The 22,377-nt window shown below is 39.8% G+C and overlaps 1 protein-coding gene across 2 annotated transcripts in view; it reads left to right on the top strand.

The window, feature by feature from the left end:
• Positions 1–9,186: 9,186 nt before the first annotated feature.
• The window catches only part of LOC128640011 (fructose-bisphosphate aldolase B), a 47,010-nt gene continuing 33,819 nt past the window's right edge, over positions 9,187–22,377 (top strand). Inside the window, exon 1 of one of the 2 annotated variants that reach the window (XM_053692312.1) lies at positions 9,187–9,226. The gene's annotated coding sequence lies outside the window, so the exon portion shown is untranslated. Of the gene's footprint in view, positions 9,227–13,950; positions 14,098–22,377 lie in introns of those variants that run through there. The other variant, XM_053692311.1, reaches the window with a different exon arrangement.

Here is a 22,377-nt window from a genome sequence, read left to right as displayed (position 1 = left end):
CTATCAGCCAATCGGAATTAAGGTAAGAAAAATCTGATTGGCTGATTGAATCAGCCAATCAGATTCAAGTTCAATCGGATTGGCTGATCCAATCAGCCAATCAGATTGAGCTTGCAGTCTATTGGCTGATCGGAACAGGTGTATGTGGGTGGTGGGTTGTAATGTTGGGGGGTGGTATTGTGATTTTTTTTACAGGCAAAAGAGCTGTTTACTTTGGGGCATGCCCCACAAAAAGCCCTTTTAAGGGCTGGTAAAAGAGCTGGTTACTTTTTAATTTAGAATAGGGTAGGGACCTTTATTATTTTGGGGGCTTTGTTATTTTATTAGGGGGCTTAGAGTAGGTGTAATTAGCTTAAAATTCTTGTAATCTTTTTTTATTTTTTGTAATTTAGTGTTTGTTTGTTTTTGTAATTTTGTTTAGTTTATTTAATTGTAGGTAATTGATCTAATTTATTTATTGATAGTGTAGTGTTAGGTTTAATTGTAACTTAGGTTAGGATTTATTTTACAGGTAATTTTGTAATTATTTTAACTAGGTAGCTATTAAATAGTAAATAACTATTTAATAGCTATTGTACCTAGTTAAAATAAATACAAAGTTGCCTGTAAAATAAATATAAATCCTAAAATAGCTACAATATAATTATTCGTTATATTGTAGCTATATTAGGGTTTATTTTACAGGTAAGTATTTAGATTTAAATAGGAATACTTTAGTTAATAATATTTAATTTATTTCGTTAGATTAAAATTATATTTAATTTAGGGGGGTGTTAGGGTTAGGGTTAGACTTAGCTTTAGGGGTTAATACATTTATTAGAGTAGCGGCGAGGTCCGGTCGGCAGATTAGGGGTTAATACTTGAAGTTAGGTGTCTGCGATGTTAGGGGGGGGCAGATTAGGGGGTTAATACTATTTATTATAGGGTTTGCGATGCGGGAGTGTGGCAGTTTAGGGGTTAATACATTTATTATAGTGGCGGCGAGGTCCGGTCGGCAGATTAGGGGTTAATAAGTGTAGGTAAGGTAGCGGCGGCGTTGGGAGGGGCAGATTAGGGGTTAATAAATATTATGTAGGTGTCGGCGATGTTAGGGGCAACAGATTAGGGGTACATAGCTATAATGTAGGTTGCGGCGGTGTCCGGAGCGGCAGATTATGGGTTAATTATATAATGCAGGGGTCAGCGATAGTGGGGGCGGCAGATTATGGGTTAATAAGTGTAAGGTTAGGGGTGTTTAGACTCGGGGTACATGTTAGGGTGTGAGCAGACTTAGAAAGTGTTTCCCCATAGGAAACAATGGGGCTGCGTTAGGAGCTGAACGCTGCTTTTTTGCAGGTGTTAGGTTTTTTTTCAGCCCAAACTGCCCCATTGTTTCCTATGGGGATATCGTGCACGAGCACGTTTTTCCAGCTAGCCGCTACCGTAAGCAACGCTGGTATTGAGAGTTGAAGTGGCGGTAAATATGCCTGTATGCTCCCTTTTTGGAGCCTAACGCAGCCCTTCAGAGAACTCTAAATACCAGCGTTATTTAAAAGGTGCGGGGGGAAAAAAACACGTGTAGCTAACGCACCCCTTTGGCCGCAAAACTCTAAATCTAGCCATATATTTTTTTTAGTATACAACCCAATGTATTAATCTAGACCCATTTTGCCACTGTTTCACCGCAAATGTGTTCATTTATTAAAACAATTGTTAACTTTTCACAAACACAATGACAAGGGGAATATTTGTGCAGCCACCAATCAGCAGCTTCTAAGCCTACCTAGTTATACTTTTCAACAAAGGATACAAAAAGAACAAAAAAATATAGATAATAGATATAAATTGGAAAGTTATTTAAAATTGCATGCTCTATCTGAATAATGAAATATACCATTTAGGTTTCATGTCCCTTAAACCCCTTTGCTACTGGGAATTTTAGAAAAAAATGTGAATTTTTAGCATTTAAACTCCATTTAAACAGAAATAGATTTTTAAAAATGTTTTATTTACCTATCAAAACTATATATTTTTTGTAGTAGACAATGTATTAATCTAGGCCAATGTTGGTATATTACATGCCACGGTTTCACCGCCAAATGTGATAATTTCTTAAAAATATATTTTTTTTTCACAAACTTCAGTTTCTCACTGAAAATATTTACACAACAACTGCAGTCATAAGACAAATCATTGTAAAAGGTTCTCTTGGGTCCACTTTGTTTCGGAAATAGCAGACATGCATGGCTTTGCAATTAGTTTTTAGCAATAAGAAGTCAGTTAATTGCAGCTGTGCACCACACTTCTAAACATCCTAGCAGTGAAGGGGTTAATTAGTTAGCTGGTAAGGGTAATAGTTTTTTTAATACAGGGAATACCCTCCCACCTCCCTTATACCTTCCAAACAGTTCCCCCCTCCCGACACCCCCATTCCTGACTATCATCTTAAGTACTGGCAGACAGTCTGCCAGTATGAAGTTTTTTTTTTTTTTTTTTTTTTTTAAATAAAATAATTTATTTATTTACCTCTCAAACTCCCAAACAGCTCTCTAAACCTCCCCCTCATAACGGTGTCCGCCATCTTAGGTACTGGCAGCTATATGCCAGTACGCAGTTTATGGATTTATTTAGATTTTTTTACATTTTTAAATGTATTAATTATTTTTTACATCTTTCTGTAGTGTAGCAGTTCAAACCACCACCCACCCCCTCCGATTGCTAATGTAGGATCCCACCACCCAAATTCATAATTTTTTTCTGTAGTGTAGCATCCCTTCCTCTCCCATCCACACTAATTTTTGGGCAGTGTAGGGTCCCACCCCTTCCTCCTATTCCCTCCCCCCTCAACCACTGTGCCGCCCACCCGCCTCCCTCCATCCCTCCTGAACCTCCCACCAGCAAAAACCATGTCACTGTCCAATTGTGCTCCAATTCCATATGCAGACAGATGCCTACAGCCGAGACTGCTGTAACGTCCTGAAGCAAGGACATATATATACGTTATGCGGTACGATGAGCAAAGTATCGCATGACATATATAAACGTCCTTTTGGGTCAAGGTTTTAAGGAAACAATGAAAAGCATATGTGAAGTGTGCTAAATGAATTGTAATGAGCATAATCTCGCCTTTATGAAACCTCTTAGCAACTTCACAAGCCTCTATGAATCTAGGCCTTAAAGGGACAGTTTAGTCAAAGTTAAACTTTCATGATTCAGATAGGACGTGCAATTTTTAACTTTCCAGTTTACTTTTATCATCAATTTAACTATGTTCTCTGGGTATTCTTTTTTGAAAGTTAAACCTAGGTAGGCTCATGTGCTAATTTCTAAGCCTTTGAAGGCAGCCTTTTATCTATTTATAGTGCTAGTTCATGTGTGCCATATAGATACCATTGTGCTCACTCCAGTGGAGTTATTTATGAGTCAGCACTGATTGGGTAAAATGCAAGTCTGTCAAAAGAACTGAAATAAGGGGACAGTCTGCAGATGCTTAGATACAAGGTAATCACAGAGGTAAGAAGCGTATTAATATAACTGTGATGGTTATGCAACCCTAGGGAATGGATAATAAAGGGATTATCTATCTTTTTAAACAATACAAATTCTGGAGTAGACTGCCTCTTTAATTAGTAGCACTAAGCCTTAAATAACTGTGCGTTCCATGCTTTATAATAGTATAATAAAATACCATATATTTTGTGTTTTTTTCCGAAATGGGGAATCTTGCAGTATTAAACACCTTTACTTCACTATATTCAATTAAAATATATACAGTACACAGGACCTTAACTATAGGGGTCTAAGAGTTCTCAACTGACACTGGGCCTACCAGGGGTCAAGTCCTACAAAAAAGTGTGGGAACTCACCAAAACTTCCATCATCCTCAAAATTAATATTGTTTTATACACACACACAAACACACTTACATACACACACTCAGACACTGTATTTATATGTATATAATCCATACACTCTGGGTAATGAAAGCAAATTAAAATCAACAAAGGGATGAATAGTTGGTTGCCTTTGAGCCTGGGGATGGACACCGATGGTTACATTTTTACATGGCAGGGGTGACATTTTTATTTGTAATTTAGGATTCAACTGATACTGAATACTGAGAAGCCAGACACACACTTTTTAGAACACATGTAGGGGCATTTGTACATTGAAAGCAAAACAGGTCCCCTTGTACTTTGTGATGAAACTGGTGGAATCTGCAGAAAATACATTATCTGCAGATAATCTTGGCAGTGTGTCCATACTTTGTTTTTAACTTACATGGTGCATAGCTAGCTTAGCTTCAGTTCCTCACACCCTCCTTCCTCCCCTTTCCTTCTGTTCCAGGGCGAGCTGAGAATTCAGTGTCTGACAGCAACTCCAGACTCCTCCTCTGTCACAGAGTCTCACCCACTTAAGGTGCAATAGTCATATTTCTGCTGAGGGGAGCTAAATAACCCCAGAGCAAGCCACACAGAAATGTAACCATCATGTGTTTCACACAGTGCGGGGTGATCACACAACAGTACCACTGACAGGCTTGCATTTAGAGTATTGTACGAATTACCAGAGGATCTCACTATCCCTCTAACGACACTGTGCTCCAACTCCTCCCACTAGCAGCAGCAGTGTTAACTGAAGTGCTTCTGTTCTCTGAACAGGGGAAAATTAGTTCCACCTGCAGAAATAGTGCAGGAACTCTGTTCCCATGCGTTCCCGCTCGACTTGACCCCCCTGGGGCCTACACCTCTATGGGTCCCATTTGGCCCTGCAATCGGTAATGGTGTCACTACAGGGAGGCCTGGTGGGGTCCAAGCTCCACATGCATCATGTCTGGTAACTCTGGGTGTATCCTGCAGAAACAGGGCTCACACTTGACAGAAAGAGTATAGATTTGCCTTTACAATATGGTGGCAGTGTTTCCAACATGGCTGTCACAGTGTTGCTGTAAAAAAACTGCCACCATATTTGTACATAAAGGCTTCACAAGTGTATATACTCTGGTATAAGCTAAGTAAGAGGGAAGAATGACTCGCAGTCACAGAGAACAAGCTCCTCTTTTTCATATGTAGCTGCAAGCTTAGCTTTTGCAAATAACCAGAAATAACACATGTTGGAATGGGGGCCCTCTACAGCCTTTTCCCTGAGGTTCAATGAGTTCTAGTTATGCCCTTGTATATACACATAATTTAACAAGTCAGAGTAAAAGAAATACCATAAATTAGACAGATAAATAAGGATCCTTATAAATATATTATCCAAAAATTTAAATTGTTCATGAAAGTACGCCATTCTCTTTGTATTCAAATAATTACATATGATGGTTAAAAATGATTGACCAATAATACGAAACAATTTAAAAAAGGGATAGAAAGACAAGTGTATCCATGCAACTTGTGTATAGCAGAAAATATGTTGTTCTCCAACCAGTTCTGCCAGTTGTATGCAAAGAAAATGGGGTTGATTTATCATTTGTCGAGCATGTCCACTCTACATCGCATACTCTGTCCGCATTTATCATTGCACAAGCATTTCTGGTGAAATGCTTGTGCAATGCCACACCCCTGCTCACTTGGCGGCCAATCGGCCGCTAGCAGGGGCTGTCAATCATTTTGATCGTATCAGGTTAGGTTAAGGAGCAGCTTCTTAACTTCAGTTTTAGGCAAGCCTGAAACGATGGGCCTCAGCAGCATCTGCTGCTTAATAAATGGAGCCCAATAAATCCAACTCCAAAACAGAGATCCAATCGAGACTAGGGCTTTGCTATCTTGTATAGCTGACCTAGAGGAAAAAGGAGTTATTGCCTCAGTTTTTAATAACAGAATGGGTCAAGAGGTTTACTCCAACATCTTTTTGGTTCCAAAGAAGTAAGGTACCTTTCGCCCTATTCTAGATCTAAGATCTCTAAACAAGTTCCATAAAGTCTCCACTTTCAAAATGGAGAACATTGGGACTTTTCTTTGTTTAGTTAAGGGGAGAAATTTGTGTCTACTTTAAAGATGCTTATTTGCATATGCCAGTTCACAAAGACCATGTGAGTTTTCTCACGTTTGCCTTTCTAGACAGGCACTACTAGTTTGTGACTCTTGCCACTGCCCCCAGGGTCTTCTCAAGATACCAGGGGCCTTGCTGATGGTGGTTCGAGGTTAGGGCACCTTATTTGGTTGACATACTCATACAGGCACCTTCAGTTCAGCAGGCTTTGCATCACACAGAGGCTTTGCTTTAGATGCTCGGCAGTCATGTTTGGTGCATACATTTTCTAAAGAGCTCCCTAGTTCCTCAAAGTCAATATAGACTTAGTGCCCATGATACTTTCCCTGACACAAGAGCGCCAGCATTATGCTGCAGAATTTGTGTGCTTGTCTTCAACATACTCCACTTCCTAGTGTTTTTCAATAAATGGAAGTAATGGGTGTGATGATAGCTGCACCACACGCAGTTCCTTTTGTCAGGTTTGGACTGAAACCCCTGTAGCCGTCTTTTCCCCAGCAGTAAAATGGGGATTAAAAGTGTCTCAGAAGATCTTTTTTGTTTTGGGAGACAAGACAGCTGATGTGACTCGCTAGAAAATTGTCCTACTTTCTTCAGTCAGTCTTGGCAGATGTCAGCCTGCAGGGCTGGGAGGCTGTCTATGGGTCTGCGAAGGCCCAGAGGGTTTGGTTTCCTAAATAGGGGTAGGTACCAATTAATATTCTGGAGCTCCCTGTAAATCTTCAAATTTTGTCTTGGGCAGTTCTCTTTCTGTAAGCCATTTTTCCATCAAAATTAGGCTGTTTTCAGACTAATTATTCAATTCTTCCTAAAGTGGTATCGAAATCTATGGATAATACTAACATTGTGGTCCCTTCTTTGTGTCCATCTCCTAAGAACTTTAAGGAGTAGCTTCTTAACAATCTAGATGTTATAGTTCTCAATTTTTATGTCCAAGCTAATAATTATTTCAGACTTTCTTCTGCCTTGTTTGGCTGTATCTCTGGACCTTACAAGAGTCTGGAAGCTACTGCAGTTGTCTTGGCTGCTTGGATCAAGGTCTTAATCCAAGTCATACCTGGTTGTGGAGAAGACTCCCCCTGAGCGTATTGCTGCTCATTCAAGAGCAGTTTCTACATCTTGTGCCTAGTGCCTTCCATAATGAGGCCTCAGATCTGTATTTTACTGACATAGCCGGTATTTTTTAGACATGTGCATGGCGAAAAAATTCGGTTCGGTTCAGATCGATTCGGAATTTTTCGAAGTTCGGTTTTGTTTTGGGAGACAAGACAGCTGATGTGACTCGCTAGAAAATTGTCCTACTTTCTTCAGTCAGTCTTGGCAGATGTCAGCCTGCAGGGCTGGGAGGCTGTCTATGGGTCTGCGAAGGCCCAGAGGGTTTGGTTTCCTAAATAGGGGTAGGTACCAATTAATATTCTGGAGCTCCCTGTAAATCTTCAAATTTTGTCTTGGGCAGTTCTCTTTCTGTAAGCCATTTTTCCATCAAAATTAGGCTGTTTTCAGACTAATTATTCAATTCTTCCTAAAGTGGTATCGAAATCTATGGATAATACTAACATTGTGGTCCCTTCTTTGTGTCCATCTCCTAAGAACTTTAAGGAGTAGCTTCTTAACAATCTAGATGTTATAGTTCTCAATTTTTATGTCCAAGCTAATAATTATTTCAGACTTTCTTCTGCCTTGTTTGGCTGTATCTCTGGACCTTACAAGAGTCTGGAAGCTACTGCAGTTGTCTTGGCTGCTTGGATCAAGGTCTTAATCCAAGTCATACCTGGTTGTGGAGAAGACTCCCCCTGAGCGTATTGCTGCTCATTCAAGAGCAGTTTCTACATCTTGTGCCTAGTGCCTTCCATAATGAGGCCTCAGATCTGTATTTTACTGACATAGCCGGTATTTTTTAGACATGTGCATGGCGAAAAAATTCGGTTCGGTTCAGATCGATTCGGAATTTTTCGAAGTTCGGTTCAGATCGATTAGAATTTGGAAAATTCTGAATCGATTTGTTTCGGATTCGTTTTGGATTCATTCGCATTCAAAGAAATTCAGCTGGATTCGGTTCGATTCGGTTCGTAAATTCGGCATTTCGGTAAGTGTTAGGTGGGATTAGACTAGTATTATACTGTATATTAGGTGTTAACCTAACATACTGTACAATACTAGTGTAATCCCAATGGCCATCCGAATTTACGAATCGGTTCGATTCGGAAAATTTGGTAGAATTTTAATTCGGAAATTCGGTTCGATCTGAATCGCCGAATTTTCCGAATTTCCGAATCGAACCGAATCGCACATGTCTAGTATTTTTTAAGGTTCAGCTCATTGTAGAAAATAAGTAATGAATATAGAAATGTAGGTCCTATCTTGATTAAATTTATTCTGTTTTGGAATCGGATTATAAACAAATGAACATTTAAAAATCAGTCTAAGCAGCTTTAGTTTCTGACTTATGCTGTATAATTATTTATGTAAGGTTATGCTAATGAGCATGGCCTGTATTTTTTTCCAAGAAAGGTGGCAACCGTAGGTGAGGGCGTAAGGGTGGGGGACTGCCTTGGGGTTAGTGTAGAAGGTTGCCTTGGGATAAGTGTATAAGATTAGGAGAAAGGCTGGGGATACGTGGCTAAGAGTGGGTGAAAGGCTTATGTTCACACGGATCCCTCCCTACATTAATATTTCAAAATATATATATATATTTTTATTTTGAATTAACTCCCCTTTCATGTGAAAGGGGTAAATCACTGGCATTTGAGTGTTCTGGGGACCAAGGAATTAAAACATTGTTGCAAGTCAGTTATGGAGCAGTGATTTAACCCCTTTATTGCCTGTTTTGGGCAAATATTGGTTAAGTAATATCTCTGTTTGTTTATAACGTATTCATCTGTCTTTTGGCCACTGTTAATTAGTGAGGCTTCAATACAACTATAATAAATGTTGGCCATAATGTTATAAGACCCTGTGAAATAAATTAACTGGTGCTTTAGCTTATTTTGACTAGGACACAACATTGTTCCTCAAAGTGTTTTTTCCTAGAACTAAAGTCACTGTGAGTGAGTCAGTAACTTCTGGCATGTGTTTGTGCTACATATATTGTTTGCTGTTTTGCAATAAGCCTGTTATTCTAGTTTTGTGATTCCTTCTCACTGCTATCAGCTCACAGAAATGAAAAGAAGAGAAATGGTGATGAGGTGGAGTGAGGAGGAGAGAGGGAAGCAAAGAAAGAAGGAGATAGGGAAGCAAAGCGAGGGAGAGAGAGGTAAGGAAAGAGAGGGGGAGAGACGGAAACAAAGAGAGGGGGAAAGAGGGAAGCAAAGAGAGGGGGAGAGAGGGAAGCAATGAGAGGGGGTGGAGGGAAGCAAAGAGAGGGGGAGAGAGGGAAGAAAAGAGAGGGGAAAGCAATGAGAGGGGGAGAGAGGGAAGCAAAGAGAGGGGGAGAGAGGGAAGCAAAGAGAAGGGGAAGCAAAGAGAGGGGAGAAAGGGAAGCAAAGAGAGGGGGAGAGAGGTAAGCAAAGAGAGGGGAGAGAGGTAAGCAAAGAGAGGGAGAGAGGGAAGCAAAGAGAGGGGGAAAGAGGGAAGCAAAGAGAGGGGGAGAGAGGGAAGCAAAGAGAGGGGGAGAGAGGTAAGCAAAGAGAGGGGGTAAAGGTAAGCAAAGAAAGGGGGGTAGAGGTAAGCATAGAGAGGGGGAAGCAAAGAGAGGGGGAGAGAGGGAAGCAATGAGAGGGGGAGAGAGGGAAGCAAAGAGAGGGGGAGAGAGGGAAGCAAAAAGAGGGGGAGAGAGGGAGGCAAAGAGAGGAGGAGAGAGGGGGGCAAAGAGAGGAAGAGAGAGGGAGGCAAAGAGAGGAGGAGAGAGGGGGCAAAGAGAGGGGGATAGAGGGAAGCAAAGAGAGGGGGTAAAGGTAAGCAAAGAAAGGGGGGTAGAGGTAAGCATAGAGAGGGGGAAGCAATGAGAGGGGGAGAGAGGGAAGCAATGAGAGTGGGAAAGAGGGAAGCAAAGAGAGGGGGAGAGAGGGAAGCAAAGAGAGGGGGAGAGAGGGGGGCAAAGAGAAGGGGAGAGAGGGAGGCAAAGAGAGGAGGAGAGAGGGGGCAAAGAGAGGGGGAGAGAGGGAAGCAAAGAGAGGAGGAGAAAGGGGGGCAAAGAGAGGGGGAGAGAGGGAGGAGAAGAAAGGGGGAGAGAGGGGGAAGCAAAGAGAGGGGGAAGTAATGAGAGGGAGACAGAGGGAAGCAAAGAGAGGGGGAGAGAGGGAGCAACAAGAGGGGGAGAAAGGGAAACAAAGAGAGGGAAGAGAGGGACACAAAGAGAGGGTAGAGAGGGAAGCAACAAGAGGGGGAGAAAGGGAAGCAATGAGAGGGTAGAGAGGGAAACGAAGAGAGGGGGAGAAAGGAGAGCAAAGAGAGGGGGAGAGAGGGAAACGAGAGGGAGAGAGGGGGAGAAAGGAGAGCAAAGAGAGGGGGAGAGAGGGAAACAAAGAGAAGGTAGAGAGGGAAGCAAAGAGAGGGGGGAAAGGGAAACAAAGAGAGGGGGAGAGAGGGAAACAAAGAGAAGGTAGAGAGGGAAGCAAAGAGAGTGGAGAGAGTGAAGCAAAGATAGGGGGTAGAGGGAAACAGAGGGGGGAGAGAGGGAAGCAAATAGATGGGGGGAGAGGGAAGCAAAGAGAGGGGGAGAGAGGGAAGCAACGAGAGGGGTAGAAATAGGTAGGTAGAGAAAGAGAGAAAAAAATTAAAGAGAGGTCGAAAGAGAGGCAAACAGAATGGGGAAGAAAAAAGATGTAGAAAAGGAAGAGAGGAGAAATGAAAGGAAAAGAGGGGGCAAGAGAGAAAGAGAATGGGGGAATAACATGAAGAGGGATAGAAGGGTAAGAGGAGAACAGTAAAAGTAAAAAGCAGAATATAGAGATTAAATGGATTTGCACAGATCTTAGTGTGTTGCACTTTCACAACAAGAAATCTGGCTCGGAAAATAGCCGAATGATGCTGGCAGTGGGCAAATTTGGCATTTATTTGAAACCGAACAATGAACATCCCTAGAAAAAAAGAGAGCCAGGTCTAAGGATGAAAGAGGGAGGAAGGAAAGTATCGGGGATGAATCAATGTATAGAAAAAGGGAGAGATGGATAAATTCAAGACAGAAAAACAATGTATAACGTAGTATATTTCCAAACTCTGAGGTCCAGAGAGTCTTCTGAATATTGTTAATTTCTAGCTTTTTATTCTGCACATTAAAAGTTTTCCCTAAAACCCTTCACAGCTAACGATACATAAAATTACTGCATAACCCTTTGGCTGTCAGTGACACATATAAACAGTGATTAGCCCCTTAGCTGCCAGAGACACAGAAACAGTAATTAATAATAATGAATCCCTTAGCTAAGGGTAACAAACATTCAGCTTTTCAAGCCTCGTTCTCTTGGGTTAAGGAGCCAGTTGGCAGGAGCTTCTTGTTTCCCTGTCGGGTACAGCAGCCCTATAGTAATTTACATTGTGTCTCTGAAGGGAGAGAAGAATTGGAGAGAATTGCAAGGCTGGCTATTAGAGAGGGAGAGTGTAAATGATGCTATAAACCACTAAGAGAACCAGAAGAGCGGATTGATGCCCTGGGGATCATAACTGCTCCAAAAAAGCACCCAAGCAATAAGGGCATTTAAAAACACGTCACTGTTAAAGAGACATGAAAAAAAAATATTTAATGGTTTAGAAAGAGCATGCAATTTTAAACAACTTTCCAATTTTCTTCTATTATCTAATTTGCATAATTCTTTTGATATCCTTTGTTGACAAGCATATCTAAATAGGTTCAGTAGCTGCTGATTGGTGGCTGCACCTAGATGACTCATGTGATTGGCTCACACATGCGCATTGCTATTTCTTTAACAAAGATATCTAAAGAATTAAGCAAATTAAATAATAGAAGTAAATTGGAATATTGTTTAAAATTGTATGTTCTATCTGAATCATGACATTTTTGGGTTTAATGTCGCTTTAAAAAAAAGTGGGAAAAATGCTAAAAAACAAATGTGGGTTGTTATTGGGTGTGGCATGACTCTGACTACAAGTCAAGCTGTTTCAAGTATCAACCACTGAGAAGTATGTTACTGTGGTAAAGGTGGTTCTAAATAATTAGATGGGGGGGTACAAATCTAAATGTAAATAGCTAAAGTCATGCTTAGGAGCCATAACACATTGTCAATTCTCTGCAGGATACAGCACAGCAGGTGATTGCTAGCTACCTGCATATGCCACTCCATTAATTGGCAGATACCTGTGTATGCTAATTCAAAGTGGTTTACTGGATTTATCCTGCACAGAAGCTGCAAATGTGCCCTTTGTAGTCTTTAAATGCACAGTAAGCAAGAAACAATAATGCAAATACAACATTTTTTTATATGCTGCATGACGTCATTTTAATTGTAGTTTATTTTTCTGTAAGTATCTTCACTTTTCATTATCTCTCTTTCTTACATTTGGCTTTTCTGTCATTTTATAGCTATTCACACCATCCTGGCTACAAGACTATCACAATAACTTTGGACTTTGTTCTTGTACAACAAACATATACTGACACATTAACCAGGATCTGTTAGGGAGGGCATATCACTCTCATAGGGGCTGGGGGATCACAATATGCAACAGTTTGATTTCACTTTATGAGAGGCCTCTATCTCTCTTTGATATCTTACAATTCAAGCTGGGCTTGGGGAGTGCAGATAGGCGCAGATTCTGCAGAAAAGGTGGACTCTCACCGATCTGTGAATATTGCTGACACCCACAAACACAAGCAAGACTTCCTCCTACTTGTAGAAGACATAGAAATATGTATGATACAGGGATGTGTTTATTAACAGCATGTATAACAGAGAGGGAATATGCACTATAATATAATAATAAATAGAATTTGTTTAACCCCTTAAAGACACAGTAAATACATTGAAATTACAAGACATCTATCTTGCTTTTGGATACTGTGTTCTGATTTGCTACATGTCAAACAATTGCTGTGGCTTCATTAAAAATGAAATTTGCAATAGCATATCAGTTAAGTCCAAACATGTTTTTTTTTTTTTAAACAAATGAACACCTTGTTTTCTGCAATTGTATTTCCTTAGAACAGTGTTTTTCAACCAGTCTGCCGTGGCACACTAGTGTGCCGTGAGAGATCCTCAGGTGTGCCACGGCAGACTGACAACAGTGTGACATATTTTTTAAACTTTGCTTGTTTTTTACTCCCAGTGCAGGGGTAGTTTGTAGGAGGCATGGCATAACGGCACAATACATACAGTATGTGTGTGTTTGTGTGTATGTGTTTATATATATGCTGTATTAGGCTACAATGTGTGATTTTTTTTTAAATTTTGGGATGGTGGTGTGCCACAGGATTTTTTAATGTAAAAAAGTGTGCCACGGCAAAAAAAAGGTTAAAAATCACTGCCTTAGAATAAATCCTCCAATTGCATCATTTAGAAGAATGAACCTGGGCTTTACTCTGCAGCTGACTAAACCAACCACTATCATTATGTTAGTATAAAGTTAATTGTTTTTGCAGTTTGTGTCTGTTAAAGCCAATTGAGGGGGGGGGGGGGGTAGCAGGGTTAAGAAGTCTGTCATGTGCATTTTTAGCTTACAATTAGAAAAGCCACAATTTGTATACTAAAATCTCAAGGTGTGCTGTCCCTTTAAGCAGTTGCCACAGTATTTGTAACTTATTGCTAGTAAATACTTAAGTCATATCTGGTAGAAAACGCTAAATAGGTGTAGCTGATACTTGTGTAAACAAAAAGCCCCCACTCCCAAACAGGTCAAGGGTGCAAAACGTATTTCTAGGAGCAAAAGACTTCACAAGTGTTTTTCTGCAGTCATGCTCGGTGCAGACTTGCAACAAGACATGAACACGGAGCAGTAATTGCCCTTCCGCCCCTGAAACAATGAACTTTGTACACACTTTGTAAAATAACCCCCCTGGCACTGTGTTAGTGATTGGGCACTGCTTAGGGCGTGTGTGTGTAAAGTAGCCTATGAGAGAGTATGGCCCCCAGTCAGCTGTATAGGAGCTCGGTGATATAAGGAAGCTGATGTGGCAGGCACTGCCTAGTCAGACTCAGCTAGGATTCATCGTATTAATAACATCCCAAACCAGTAAGTGTAATGCCTGTCATAAACTTTCACTAATACAGTAACTCTGCGCTGTGCAGCTTTCAAAGGGTTAAGTGCGTAGGTCTCTAGCATTCTGCTTCTGATTGGAGCGCATACTGCTATGTGCTTTGGGGGGTAAATTGCCTAACTTTTTGTAGTTTTGTTCTTTAATGTGCACCGGTTCCTAGCAATGGGTTAACTGTGTGTAATGCTCAGCTGGTTAGTTTTTGTAATTGATATGATTAACCCATTGCCTACAAAAATAAACCTTAATGCATTTGTTGTATCCTTCATTACATATTTTCTGCGCCTCTTGGTGAGCAAGGGTTAATGGTTTTGATATGGTTTAGAGATGTAATGTTGTGCTTATCTCATTAAAAGCAGGGAGTTGATGGTATAATTCTTAGTATTCTGCTTTATTGGTGGATAGTAAGCAAATAACTGTTATGTGACTGAATAAAAAAAAAAAGGGATTGGGAATATCAATATCTTTCCCCTGTGGTTAAAGGGATACTAAACCAACATTTTATTTTTTTCTTTCATGATTCAGCTAGAGCAGCAACTTTCTAATGTTCTCCTATTAATTTTTCTTCATTCTCTTGGTATTTAAGGGTGTTTTTTTTTTTTTTTTTTTTTTTAAACAAGAATGTAAAGCTTAGGAGCCTGCCCATTTTTTGGTTCAGCACTACATTTAGCCACCAATCAGCAAGCGCTACCCAGGTGCTGAACCAAAAATGGTCCGGCTCCTAAGCTTACATTACTGCTTTTCAAATAGCTGCCTAGAGAACACTTTAAAAATGTTAATAGGCGTGAATTAGAAAGTTGCTTACATTTGCATGCTCTATCTAAATCATTAAAGAAAAGTTGGGTTTAGTATCTCTTTAAGGATTTGTTGGACTGTATGTTGCAGCAGCCATTAGATCCGGGTTTTAAAACAGTCTAGAAATATACAGACCTGTTTGTTTTTAAATCTCAAAAAAAACCCCACCCATTTCCTCCTAACGCATTGGCCCACCTGGTTGCAATTTACCTGTAGATTAAAAAGACTTTCTATGTAGCAATTGGTAACTTCATTGCAAAAGGTTTTTGCAGTCCAGGGATATACCAATTGAAAAGCCTCTTGGGTATTGTTTATTTGGTGTCCTTTGCTATAGCTAATTAGGGAGAGATAAAAATGAGTTGATGTACAGATCAAGCAATAACTGGGTTGCATGTTGTAGGGTCAAAGTTTAGAATTCTGCAGGATACACTGCAGCCTCTCTGGGTACAGAGGTAAACAACATATTTACAGATAAATGCAGGCACAAGCAAATATATAATGGTGCATTAGAATTTGTTTTATTGATACATATGGGGAATTATGACTGAGTTTAATACCACTCAGTGTACAGTTTCTCTTGCGTGAGTGATACTGCACAAATGTGATTACATAAGTTTTTGTATAGCATAGATCAAATAATAGTTTAATAATGCAGTTATATTGAATATAACTGTAACTGACTTTATTTTCTACAACTCGCTGCTGTGAATACAATTTTATTATCAGATTTCTAAACCCTTCCTATTAATGTTCACTCCATTTAAATATGTGAATGAAAAACTAAATTCACAATATTAACATTTTGGCTACCAGAGAGCACTTTGCTGTGGGCTTGCAACCCTCTTTGTGCCAAGTAGAGTTTTTTTTTTTTCTACATTTCCCTGATATCAGTTTTGCATTGAAACTGCTTTTAATTGGCCACACCTTTACTGTATCTTTAAATTGTTTGCAGAATAAGTACTCAAGAAAGGTATATATGTACAGTATGTGTGTGTGTGTGTGTGTGTATATATATATATATATATATATATATATATATATATATATATATATATATATATATATATATATATATATTCACAAAAGTGAGTACACCCCTCACATTTTATCTTTGCATGTGACAACACTGAAGAAATGACACTTTGCTACAATGTAAAGTAGCTTGTGTACAGCCTGTATAACAGTGTAAATTTGCTGTCCCCTCAAAATAAGTCAACACACAGCCATTAATGTCTAAACCGTTGGCAACTATAGTGAGTACACCCCTAAGTGGAAATGTCCAAACTGGGCCCCAATTAGCCATATTCCCTCCCTGGTGTCATGTGACTCGTTGGTGTTACAAGGTCGCAGGTGTGTTAAATTTGGTGTTTTAGCTCTTACACTCTTATACTGGTCACTGGAAGTTCAACATGGCACCTCATGGCAAAGAACTATCTGAGGATCTGAAAAAAGAATTATTGCTCTACATAAAGATGGCATAGGCTATAAGAAGATTGCCAAGACCCTGAAACTGAGCTGCAGCACGGTGGGCAAGACCATACAGTGGTTTCAAAGGACAGGTTCCACTCAGAACAGACCTCGCCATGGTCAACCAAAGAAGTTGAGTGCATGTGCTTAGCGTCATATCCAGAGGTTGTTTTGGGGAAATAGACATATGAGTGCTGCCAGCATTGCTGCAGAGGTTGAAGGGGTGGGGGGTCAACCTGTCAGGGCTCAGACCATATGCCGCACACTGCATCAAATTGGTCTGCATGGCTGTCATCCCAGAAGGAAGCCTCTTCTAAAGATAATGCACAAGAGAGCCCACAAACAGTTTGCTGAAGACAAGCAGACTAAGGACCTGGATTACTCGAACCCATGTCCTGTGGTCCGATGAGACAAAGTAAGATAAACTTATTTCGTTCAGATGGTGTCAAGCGTGTGTGGCGGCAACCAGATGAGTACAAAGATAAGTGTGTCTTGCCTACAGTCAAGTATGGTGGTGGGAGTGTCATGGTCTGGGCCTGCATGAGTGCTGCAGGCACTGGGGAGCTAGAGTTCCTTGAGGGAACCATGAATGCCAACATGTACTGTGACATACTAAAGCAGAGCATAATCCCCTCCCTTCGGAGACTGGGCCACAGGGCAGTATTCCAACATAACAACCCCAAACACACCTCCAAGACGACCACTGCCTTGCTAAAGATGCTGAGGGTAAAGGTGATGGACTGGCCAAGCATGTCTCCAGACCTAAACCCTATTGAGCATCTGTGGGCATCCTCAAACGGAAGGTGGGGGAGCACAAGGTCTCTAACATCCACCAGCTCTGTCATGTCGTCATGGAGGAGTGGAAGAGGACTCCAGTGGCAACCTGTGAAGCTCTGGTGAATTCCATGCCCAAGAGGGTTAAGGCAGTGCTGGAAAATAATGGTGGCCACACAAAATATTGACACTTTGGGCCCAATTTGGACATTTCAACTTAAGGGTGTACTCACTTTTGTTGCCAACGGTTTAGACATTAATGGAGTTATTTTGAGGGGACAGCAAATTTACACTGTTATACAGGCTGTACACTCACTACTTTACATTGTAGCAAAGTGTCATTTCTTCAGTGTTGTCACATGCAAAGATATAATAAAATATTTACAAATATGTGAGGGTTGTACTCACTTGTGAGATACTGTATGTATTAGGGGTGTGCATGACTAATATTTTTGCAATCAACAAGTCGAAAGCTGTTGCTTTCGACTAGTCGAAACTTACCAGTCTTTTTTATGAAATGACAAGTTATGGTAACGTAGGACTCGGTAGTTAGTGCTGTCCATGCGTCAGTTGTAATTGCAGCCTTCTCGACTTTTGCCAAGGTGTTGCGGACAGAACTAGCCGAATCTACGTGCATTTTTTTTTTCAAGCCGAGTTATGATTTTTCGTGCAGGGACAGTGTATTCGGGCTCGACATATTTCATTAACTCCCAAAAACGCTCTCCTTAAACAAAACTTATAGGAAGCATGTCCTTTGCTACCATACTGCCTATCAGTCGACGTTGTTTCATCACGCACAGTGTCACATTGCCGTTGTCTTACTGTAAAAGCAATCGATGTTTGTTGCTGTCCTTTTTTCTTTCTCTGTAGCTACCAATGCAGACGGGTGTTTGTTTTTCAGGTGGCTTAACATGGAAGTTAAATTTATTGTACTGCAATTGCACACCGCAAATGTTGCACTTAACTGCCTTTTCATGTAGTTTTTCAAAATATTTCCAAGCAGGACTTTTTGCTGAAGATGCCATTTTTTGCAAAATTTGTTTAGTCGACTAAGAGTACAAAATAACACGTCATCATAACTGCAGCCAAGTGAGACAATCCGCAATCGGTAGTAGGCTAAGGCTACGGGCTGTTTTTGACTATCAAAATATAGCAAAATTTAATATATCAGTAATCGACTAATACCGTACTAGTTTAACAATGAGACTATCGACTAATCATTTTGTCGACTAGTCTAACGCTAGTCTAATGATTTAATCTCAATTTACAAGTAGCCTCATTTCAACTTCTTTTATGGAGTCTTTAGTTTTAGAGGCTGAAATATTTTGGGGCACAATTTAGTTTGCTTCAGATCTCCTCCATTATGAAAGCTGATTTCAGGATTTTTCTGGTGGCGGTTTGCCATTTTGTTTTCTTTTTTATTTTAAAGATGAACCCACCTGTTAAAAGTCCGATCACAAAACCTTTTAAAAACTTACTTAGGTCTCAGTTTAGCACTGTTGAGGTTTGGCTGAGACACCCATTAAAAGGGGCTGAGAAAGCGGGAAGAGCAGACCCTCCCCTAAATATGAAAAGACCCATTACACAAACAGGAGCAGCAGGAGTCTGTAGACTTGAGTCTACATCTTCTACGTTGGGGCCTGGTTAGGAGTCTAAAAACCAGCACAATATTAAAAAAAACAACAAAAACAATACATTGTTACAAAAACACTCCCAGATGGGCTATATAAATGGATCATCTACGAAACATTTATGGAAAGAAAAATCTAGTGTAAAATGTCTCTTTTAAATATAGCATAACATAAGGGGCTACACACTTGCAACTATATGGACTGGTCATAGTAAAAGACATTTTAAAGTCAGTAGCATAGTTGCCAACATTTCAAAAAAATTTCCAGGGACACTTTGCAGCAGGGCAAGCAAGCGGGTTACTGGAGTATTGACGACCTACTGTTCAACTGCTCCACCCACTCAGTTCTGCAATCAAAACACACCCATTTGAAAGTAATAGTATCCCCTTAAGGACCAGCGACATACCCTGTATGTCGCTGGCCCTTTTTTGGGAATTGATTGTTTTATAGCGCGGTCTTGCCACCAGCGTTGAGACTGATCTATTCCACAAAGCCTGCTGGAGGGAGGGCATTAATAGCGTGTTCTTGCTAGACTTGTGCTATTATGTCCTGAAAAAACCCTTAACGACCAGTGACATACAGGGTACATTGTGGTCATTAAGGGGGTATAATTTAGACTTATCCATAGTTTATTATACAGATTACAGCACCAAGCTCTTACACCTACCCAGTCCCTGGAACACATTCTGGGCATATGGTTATTTTTACAACACAGCATCAAAATTAGAAAGACAAATATGTGAACCCATTCAATAATAATAATAATATTCCATTAGGAATGAATTATATTTAAATAATACACTATATCTATTTATCATCTATCTGTATATATATATGTGTGTGTGTATATGTATATATATGTGTATATATATATATATATATATATATATATATATATATATATATATATATATATATATATATACACATACATACATACATACATACATACATACATACATACATACATACATACATACATACATACATACATACATACATACATACATACATACATACATACATACATACATACATACATACATACATACATACATACATACATACATACATACATACATACATACATACATACAACAAATGTTGTGCAAAGAGATTTTCAGGGACATTTCCAGGGACAAAAAAATCCAGGGACTGTCCCTGGAAATCAGGGACTGTTGGCAACTATGCAGTAGATAGCTGACACTAACTTAAAGGGGCGGTAAAAACATTGTAATTTGAAGATATTTCTGCAGTCTAGCGAGAAATGGCTTTTCTTATGTGGAGTGATCTATTTTGCAGTCCAGTGAAATGCACCTTGAAATGCCTTTTTACGTTCTTGCTGGAGCCAGTTGTGCTTGTTTGATCACAGTAACTCAATATCTGTCCTTTTGTTGACTAAACTGGGGTTAAACTTCTGAAACCTGGAGTATGCACATTCTTTTATTATTCAGATAGAGCATACCATTTTAAACCACTTTCCAATTTTTTGCTTCATTCTCTTGGTATCCTTGAATGAAGGAGCACCAATGCACTACTGGGAGCTAGCTGAACACATAGACAAGCCAATCACAAGAGGCATATATGTGCAGCCACCAATCAGCACCTAGCTATGCTTTTCAACAAAGGATACCAGGTGAATGAACCAAATGAAATAGAAGTAAATTGGAAAGTTGTTTAAAATTGCATTATTTATCCCAATCTTGAAATAAAAACTTTTAACTAATTTAACTATGTATGGATGGCAAAATACTCAGTCATTTTATCTCAAATTCATATTGGAAGTAGTATGTTAAAAACAAAACAAAATTTACTTGTATACAGGAGCTTCATACTGTTCCTATAACAAGTTGGCTATTAAAGGCAATTGAGCTGCAATTCAGTTAAAGGGATATGAAACCCAAATTTATTTCACTATTTAAAGCAAAATTTCTAATAGAGGTAAATTGGAAAGGTGTTTAAAATGGTTTGCACTGCCTGGTTCATGAAAGAAAAAAATTGTTTCATGTCCCTTTAACACTGAAAAGCTTTGGTAAAGTACTTGCTACAGCACCTGCTAATACAGGTGAAAGTTATTACAAAGCAATGGAAATGAGGCTCAGTTCTGCCTTTAAAATATCCAACACACCTTTTTGTTTCTTTGACAACTTGAGCTTGTCAGAATGATGAACTTGATCATCATACTTTTTTTTTTTTTACGGCGTATTAGACGTGCCAGGCGCCTTTCCCAGAGACACAGGGAGCATGTTGTAAATAGGCCTTTGGCCAGGGTGTGTGAACCCAAAGAGAGAAGGGTAAGACTGACATAAGATGGCCTAAGTGATGAACAGTCATGTATAGGCAGCAACTTATAAGCCTAAACAATTTGTTAAATGTATGTGCAGTTATTCCATGCATAACAAAGATGCTGTGCTGCATACATGTACTGGCATTCATACATATTTTGACCTAAGGGTAATGGGGGCAACCAGACATGGACCCCTTGATTACTGTGCCTAGAGGGATATAGCTAGGGTGACCATATTGCCACTTTAAAAAGTGATACATATGAAAAATATCAAGGGTTCTTATACAGAATATTTCTTTAAACAGCCCTGGAAAAAGCTGACATGTATCTTATGTGTCCCTTTTTTTAAAGCGGCAATATGGTCACCCTAGATATAGCTGCACCTCCACTGACGAGGCCCATATAGGCCAAACCGCAAGTCTGGGGTTAGCCTTAAAAAACCCTTTTTTAAGATGAGAATTGCCTGGTATTTTGGGGCTGGATTGTCCTTTTGGATAGGGTCAGACTGATATGCTACAGGAAAGTTCTCTTCTGTGAAAAAGCACAGATTGGGCAGAAAGAGACTGCATCTTGGGTGGGGTCCATTCCATAGGTGGACTATTAAAGTAGGCTGACCATATTGCCGCTTTAAGAAGGAACACATATGAAAAATACATATGTGAGGGTTCTTATACAAAACCATTTCTTTAAACAGCCCTGACACATGTATTTTTCATATGTGTCCCTTTTTAAAGCGGCAATATGGTCATCCTATATTAAAGGGATATAGAAACTTTCTAATTTACTCCTATTGTTTCTTCATTCTAAATGTAGCTACCAATTAGCAAGCGCTACCCAGGGTGCCAAACCCAAAAATGGTCCGGCTCCTAAGCTTACATTCATGCTTTTTCAAATAAAGATGCCAAGAAACTGAAGAAAAATTTATAATAAATTTGAAAGTTACTTAAAATTGCATGCTCACTGAATGAGAGAAAAAAATTGGGTTTCATATAACTTTAAACACTATCCGTTCCCAGCTGAGCTCCTCTCTTGTGTGTCTTATTTTTATTTCTCCAACATAGGTGTGTCCGGTCCACGGCGTCATCCTTACTTGTGGGATATTCTCTTCCCCAACAGGAAATGGCAAAGAGCCCAGCAAAGCTGGTCACATGATCCCTCCTAGGCTCCGCCTTCCCCAGTCATTCTCTTTGCCGTTGTACAGGCAACATCTCCACGGAGATGGCTTAGAGTTTTTTGGTGTTTAAATGTAGTTTTTATTCTTCAATCAAGAGTTTGTTATTTTAAAATAGTGCTGGTATGTACTA

The sequence above is a fragment of the Bombina bombina genome, chromosome 9 (assembly GCF_027579735.1).
Source record: "Bombina bombina isolate aBomBom1 chromosome 9, aBomBom1.pri, whole genome shotgun sequence".
Lineage (NCBI taxonomy): Eukaryota > Metazoa > Chordata > Amphibia > Anura > Bombinatoridae > Bombina > Bombina bombina.
Note: the sequence above shows the minus strand (reverse complement) of the source record. Positions and strands in the feature narration are given on the sequence as shown.